The sequence below is a fragment of the Lampris incognitus genome, unplaced genomic scaffold, assembly GCF_029633865.1.
Source record: "Lampris incognitus isolate fLamInc1 unplaced genomic scaffold, fLamInc1.hap2 H_2, whole genome shotgun sequence".
In the NCBI taxonomy this organism is placed as follows: Eukaryota; Metazoa; Chordata; class Actinopteri; order Lampriformes; family Lampridae; genus Lampris; species Lampris incognitus.
Genome location: NW_026611077.1, coordinates 1,131,550 through 1,138,886, shown reverse-complemented (window position 1 = coordinate 1,138,886; position 7,337 = coordinate 1,131,550).

Sequence of the window (7,337 nt, the reverse complement as noted above, 5' to 3'; positions counted from 1 at the left end):
TATGCGATACTGGGGCGCAGAGGAGTGTCGTACCTGCATGGAGTGTGGACGCCCTGTCGGGCGCTCACGGCCCTCCCATGGAAGCTGCTAACGGCAGCTCTATCCGTACGTACGGCACGAGGCACATTGACATGTGTTTTAACGGACAGCGGTTCAGCTGGGATTTTGTCACCGCCGACGTGGCATTTCCCCTCCTCTTTGCAGATTTTCTTTGTGCTCATGGGCTGCTGGTGGACGTCAGGAATCAACGCCTGATTGACGCCGTCACCTTCGCTTCACACGCGTGTGCACTCAGCGATACAGGCTCCGTCAGGCTGTCCAGCATGCTCTCCAATGAGGACGTGTTTCTCCATCTTCTCTCCGAGTTCCCTGACCTCACTCAGCCCACATTCTCGTCATCTACGACCAAACATGGGGTTGAACACCACATCGTCACCACCGGCCCGCCGGTGAACGCCCGAGCTCGGCGCCTCGACCCGACCAAGCTCTCTGTCGCCAAGGCGGAGTTTGAGAACATGGAGCGCCTCGGCATCATCCGTCGCTCCAGCAGCCCGTGGGCTTCACCCCTCCACATAGTGCCTAAGCCTGGCGGTGGGTGGCGTCCATGTGGTGACTACCGTCGGCTCAATGACGCAACAACACCGGTCCGCTACCCGGTCCCTCACATCCAAGATTTCTCCGCCCACCTGGCTGGGAAAGTGATCTTTTCCAAGGTGGACTTCGTCCGTGGATACCACCAGGTGCCCGTCCATCCCGCTGATGTCCCCAAAACGGCTGTGACAACTCCGTTCGGACTGTTCGAGTTCCTGCGCATGCCGTTTGGGCTTAAGAACGCCGCGCAGTCCTTCCAACGCCTCATGGACTCAGTGTTGCGGGACCTGCCTTTCCTCTTTGTGTACCTGGATGACATCCTGGTCGCTAGTACCTCCGTGTCCGAGCACTTGTCCCACCTCAGAAGCCCTTTTCGAGAGACTCAGTCTGCACGGGTTGATAGTTAACCCGGCCAAATGCCAGTTTGGTCTGAGCACCATCGACTTCCTGGGCCACCGGGTCACCAAGGACGGGGCGGCCCCCCTTCCATCTAAGGTGGAGGCCGTCGCAGACTTTCCTCGCCCACACACGGCCCAGTCCCTCCGGGAGTTCATTGGCATGGTGTCCTTCTGCCACTGGTTTATCCCCCGGGCTGCCGATCTCCTCCGCCCCCTTTATGAGGCTCTGAAGGGCACAGCCCCCAAACACGCTGTGGACTGGTCTGCAGAGAGGGACACGGCTTTTAAGGATGTGAAGGCCGCCCTGGCTGACGCGGCGATGCTGGCACACCCTGTGTCTGTAGCGCCCATTGCCATCACGACGGATGCTTCGGACTACGCTGTCGGCGCGGTTTACGAGCAGTGGGTCAGCGGTGCGTGGCAGCCGCTTGCCGCCTTCAGCCGGCCGTTGAACCTGAGAGAGCGCAAATACAGCACCTTTGATCGTGAGCTGCTTGGCCTTTTCCTCGCTGTTAGGCACTTTCGTTTCCTACTAGAGGGCCGTCAGTTCACGGCTTTCGTTGATCATAAACCGCTGGTGTTCGCGATGGCCACGGTGGCAGAGTCGTGGTCAGCCCGCCAGCAGCGACAGTTGGCCTACATCTCAGAGTTTACCACCAACGTGAGGCATGTCGCTGGGAAGTCCAACCCGGTCGCTGACTGTCTCTCCCGGGCCATCGCTGGTGCCGCCCATTTGGGACTCGACTACAGCCAGATGGCGGCTGACCAGGCCGCCGACCCAGGAGTGCAGGCATGCAGGACCGCCGACACAGGGCTGCAGTTGGAGGATGTGGCTTTCGACGACGCCGGCGCCACCCTCCTGTGCGACGTCTCTACGGGTCAGCCCCGACCAGTCGTTCCGACTGCTTGGAGGCGACGGGTCTTCGACGCAGTCCATGGGCTGTCTCACCCTGGCCAACAGAGTCTCACACGTTTTCGTTAAATACATACGAATTTAATCAAATACATTTCGTGACTATATACGAAAAGAACGTATCAATATAACGGGCGTCGACTTCCTGGTTCCCGGTTTACGTTGTCTGGCTATAGTTTTCCGGTGGAAACAACCACATGTTTTATTTGGAGGAAATAAAATAAAATAGATGGATGGATTACGTTTATTTGGTCCAACCGAGTAACGTTACGGAGAAACGGTAGTTAATGGTAGCCGTCAGTACGTGAATGTCGTTATTTCGCGAATAGTGGGGACGAGCGGGCGGTCTGTGTATTATTGATATAATGTGAATTCTTACTTAATGTCGTAAACTGTCTATTTATTTAATTTGCCTCGGCGAAGTTAACATAGCAGCCATGTATGTGGCAACACAGGTTGAATTGCTGGTAGCCCACATTTTACATAGTAGTTAAAAGGTACCGTATAGACTTGTGTGCGCGCATCTACTGCATTCTAGAACGGCAACACAAAACGTGCACTGTAATAATAATAATAATAATAATAATAATAATAAGCAGTATCTTTAGGAAGGGATCGAGCGACCAAGGGAACAACGAAGGAAGGACACGTTGTTATTGGAACTACACCTTCGCGCGCCAATCTCAATGTCCCATGCGCACAACGGCGCTGCGCTCATTGCGACGTCGACTCTGGTAAGTTGAAGACGTGTCCATCAGGCTTTATCTTACGCATATAGTAGCATGTGCAGTTCTGTTTGAGAGCGTTTTGGCTACAATACACACGTTTCTGCCATGTTACTCATTTGTTTGTCAAAGTATGGCCTAAACGTTTGGTCCAAATAGTTAATGAGAGTGGAATTAGATCGCTAATAATGTCAGCTAGCTAGCATGCTAGCAAGCATGTTAGCTAGCTAGCATAGTCCGCAGAGCTAATGCGTTGCAAAGTGGGGAAGGGGGTTGCTATTTTTTGGAGAATGGAGAGCCTCACAAATGACTTTTTCTGGCTAACACAACAATTTCGTGTAACTGACTTGCTAACCTAGTTGACTAACAGTCCTTATAGCTTGTACATAGCAATAGCATGACATGAGCCCATGTTTCGCCACGAGTTGCTAGCTCATAGCTGCATTAGCCAACTCGGATCACCGGTATACTGTAGCTCGAGCGGTCGGAGAAGATGAGGGTTTCTCTAACCTCATCAACATTGGATGAGTATTACTGTATGTGGCAATATAGTATTCAGCCCTCTTTTCCTTGTCATTGCAGCTCCAGTCAGTCATTGTTTTTGCCCCACCCTTGGATCACTCAATATTATTAAACCCAAAGGCTCTTTTAAGAGCCAACCTCTGTCATTCTGTCTGTCTGTCCTTCCGCCCACCCATCCATCCATCCATCTCTCTGTCACTCTTTTGTCTATCCGTCCCTCTCTCACACTCTTGTATTTCCAACATCTGTCCATCTGTTCGTCTCTACCCTGTCTGTCTGTCTGTGTCCGTCTATCCATCTGTCTGTTTGTCTGTCTGCCTCCCTCTCTCGTTCTCTCACTCTTAGTTGGTCTGTCAAAAATGAGTGTTCCCACAAAAAAAGCTTCCAACAAAAAGACTTGCACTTTCTGCAAGGGTGTCTTGTTTTGTGCAGCAAAAGTGTGTTGCCACTGCAAGAGGGACCAGCCTAAAAAGCAGTGGCTGCAGAAAAAGCTACAGAATTTTGATGCCAAGCGGGAGGACTGGCTAAGTCGCCTACAGAAAAATCACAATACCGCATCCTTAAAGGATGAAGCCATGTTGTTGGTATGTAGGTTATTTGGATAAATATTTCATTGAGTTGAACTTAATCTGACAAAGGATGGACACTGCATCATTCTCATAATTTTCCAAATCTGCACAGCCCTTTAGAACCTTTGTATGAGCTATTGCAGTATAAATGACTTGCAACCTAAACATACACAGCCTCAGCGTTGTGGCTGTCAATGAGAGAGACAAATATTATTGAAAGAAGGGCTGATAGTCAGTGATTATTTTGGATGATCATATTTTAGATGTAGTTCTGCTACTACATGTCCTGCAACCTTGACAGTAGAAGTAGCCTAAAAGGCCTTCTGGTATTCAATTAATTCAATAATACAATTTACATTTCCCTCTGTCCAGCTACATTTTAGTTTTGTTTTGACTATTGTGCCTATGATCGCGGCACAGCCATTCTGATATTCATCTTATCATAGAATGGCTTCGAGTGTTGCTATTGCATATTGTATTGACTATATTAACCTTCATACTGGATCCTTAATGTCATTCCAGCTTGAGAAACTCCAGGCTGTGGGGTACAGACCCACTCTTCTCCTCGGCAAGCCAAGCAAAAAGAAGCTTTTTGACTGTGAGATCCTACTTCCCCGTTCCAGGCTCACAATCATGCTCAAGCAATGGTCAAAAAATTTGAGGGGATGTATGACATGGTCTGTGAAGGTAAGATCAATTTATTTTGAAGTCATAATTCAAAAATAATGTATCATTTTTCTGTGACTAATACGAATACTTGTTCACCTTCTTTTTGCACAGGCTGGGTCCCTGGTTGCAGTGATGAACATAGCTTAATTGAGGAGGTCTGTTTGGATATTCTGTTTGCATTGTATATATAGCCTTGGGGGTGGCTGTGGCTCAGGAGGTAGAGCAGGTTGTCCAATGATTGGAGGGTTGGGTTTGGATAAAAGTGCTATATAAGCGCTATTTATCATATATATTGAATTCCAAACATCACTGTACATACATTTGCACTGTATCGCTGTAATTTTCACTGTTATGACACGTCAATGTATTATTTTCTGAATGCACTAATTGACCAAGTAAATTCCTCTTAGGTGAAAGCCTACGTGGCAACAATAAAACTCATTCTGATTTTCACAGACATCAGACCTTGTGACCCTGAATCTGACAGCTGTAGACCCGGAGGAACCCATGGTCCACGCCACACCCATGGAGGCACTTGAGGATCCCATGGTCCACGCCACACCCACGGAGGCACTTGAGGATCCCATGGTCCACGCCACACCAACGGATACACTAAAACCTGTTGAATCGGGAGAAGAAGGTACCAGAGAGTGTTGACATTTCTATAATGCCTATGAATACCTACAGGATGTTTTTGTTTACAACCTCATCATCTCTTTTTTTTATTCAGTCGTCACAAACTCACTGGGAGACCTCACTGATCACTACAGTAATTATTTGTCTCACTTTGCCTTCATTTTACCTGGAATCTAGAGAGGCCAGGCTGAGGCCAGGCTGATTAGGAGTGAAGCATGTGAGCTTCCAAGAGTATGCTGGTTTAATGGGGTACACAGCTAAACTTCACAGGAACCGTCCAGCTGTGATGACCAGTTTAATATAATAAATTAAATATTAAGAGCACTTTATCTTTCTCAAACCCACAGCTATCTCCACCAGATCCTCCTCAGCCTCAAGGAGGGGGGAGAAAAGGACAGGTATGTACAGAATGTTAAGACTGTGAGTAGATATTTCTCTGTGAAATCTGAGAAAATGTGTACATTCTCTAGTCAAGGCCAATCCCCAGGGCACCTGGAGTGACATAAGAACTGATCTCAGTGTACCATAGAAGAATTATGAGTTTCCTAGGACACCGAAGTGAGAAATTAAGTCTTGGAAATCTGTGTCCGTATGCCTTATAGAGCCTGTAGTTTCAGAGTGAAGAGGTTGCCATCTAATAATTGCAAATCTGATTGAAATTTGAATGCTTGTGCCATTTTAAAAATATTGAAGCATCTCCTGTAAATACAAAATCTCACCCACAGTTGTCTGTAGGCCAAGGGAGGCTAAAAAGCCAACAAATGTTAGGTTTTCACTATGTCTACTGCATAATCATCGCTCAAGGTATTACCAGATTTTTCAGCCTTTGATCATAACTCTTACGTTTTTCGTTGACCTCTCACCTACTGTATAGTCTGTTTGCCTAGTTGCAATCAACATGAGTTTATTCTGCTGATTCCTATAGACCCTTTTCCTAGTATCCATTTAAACATGTCATACCAGGGTAAACACAAATGGCCCTGTTCTATTTAGGGTAATTCATACAATCATTCTGAATCCTAAGACTTGAGAGTGTCACCTTTCAAATGAGCCCAACATCATGACTGTAGCCTAAAAGTATGAGGTATTATGGGTATGTCATTTCAGGAAAAAACATTAGAAAGGGGTGATTGTTAATCAGTTACACCTACCCTACTATCACACGTCAAAATGGCTGCTGGGGAAAGGGGTCATTGTCGTTCAATAGGGTTGGTTGTCTTAATAAGCATCCACAATAATCTGAGTAAAAATAAACATTCAGAACTATTAGAAAACCCAGTTCAAAAACGTCTCATTTTGCTGTTCAGACAATTTCTCAAGACTAGGTGGGCGTGGGCATGGCCGATTACATTTTGATTGACAGCTCCCTGTTCCAATGGTTACGTACAACAATGGCAGCAGCTACTTTTCATGTTGTCCAGCCCTATAGAGACAGAGCGCATTGAAGTCCTGCTCCCACCGTAGGGTAAAACAGTATTATCGTTCCATTGATTCTGTATTGCGTGAGGTGCCTCCCTTCGCTTCCATCTGCTAGAAAGCAACATCACATTGTCTAAAAGGTTATGTGTATATAAACTAGCCTACACCAAGAGGGTAACGAACCCGCCACTAAGTTTGTATAATCCGCCAAACCGAAAAACTGCCTTTCAAAAAGACAAAAGTGGATCCACCACCAGGCACAGTGCAATGCTGAGGAACAACGGCTTTGCCAATCGTGTAGCCTAAATGTGTTGTCAAAACGCGTAGCCTAAATGTGTTGTCAAAACGTGTAGCCTAAATGTGTTGTCAAAACGTGTAGCCTAAATGTGTTGTTGAAATGTGCGCTGCATATGCGGCTGCTGTTCCTGACAACAACACCGCGGCTCCCCAGACACGTGGTCCACTGTTTCTCCACCAGTTAGGGAATAAAAGAATGACACGTTGTCACCGATAGATGTGCACCCGGGGACAGCACAGAGAGGCATGACGGGGAGCGGGAGATAGATAGAAAAGGTTAGAAAGACTCAGACTCATCACTGTTTTTCAAGCAACAAGCAAGACAGTGTTGGGGGTGGGACAACTGTCGTGAATTTGTTCATGATTGGTTGGATTTATGACGCCATAAACTGTGACCATAACCCCGCCCATTTCAACCCTACTGAAACAAACACTACAAAATAAAAAATGACAATATTACGGATTCGGATTTAAACGAATTTCTAATACTTCGAGATGCTTATTATTATGTACATAGGACCCTCAATTACGTAATTAGAAGGACATTGTGGATCTGGGTTGCCAGGGGCTTTAAATTCTAGAAGACCACATTCTGTTA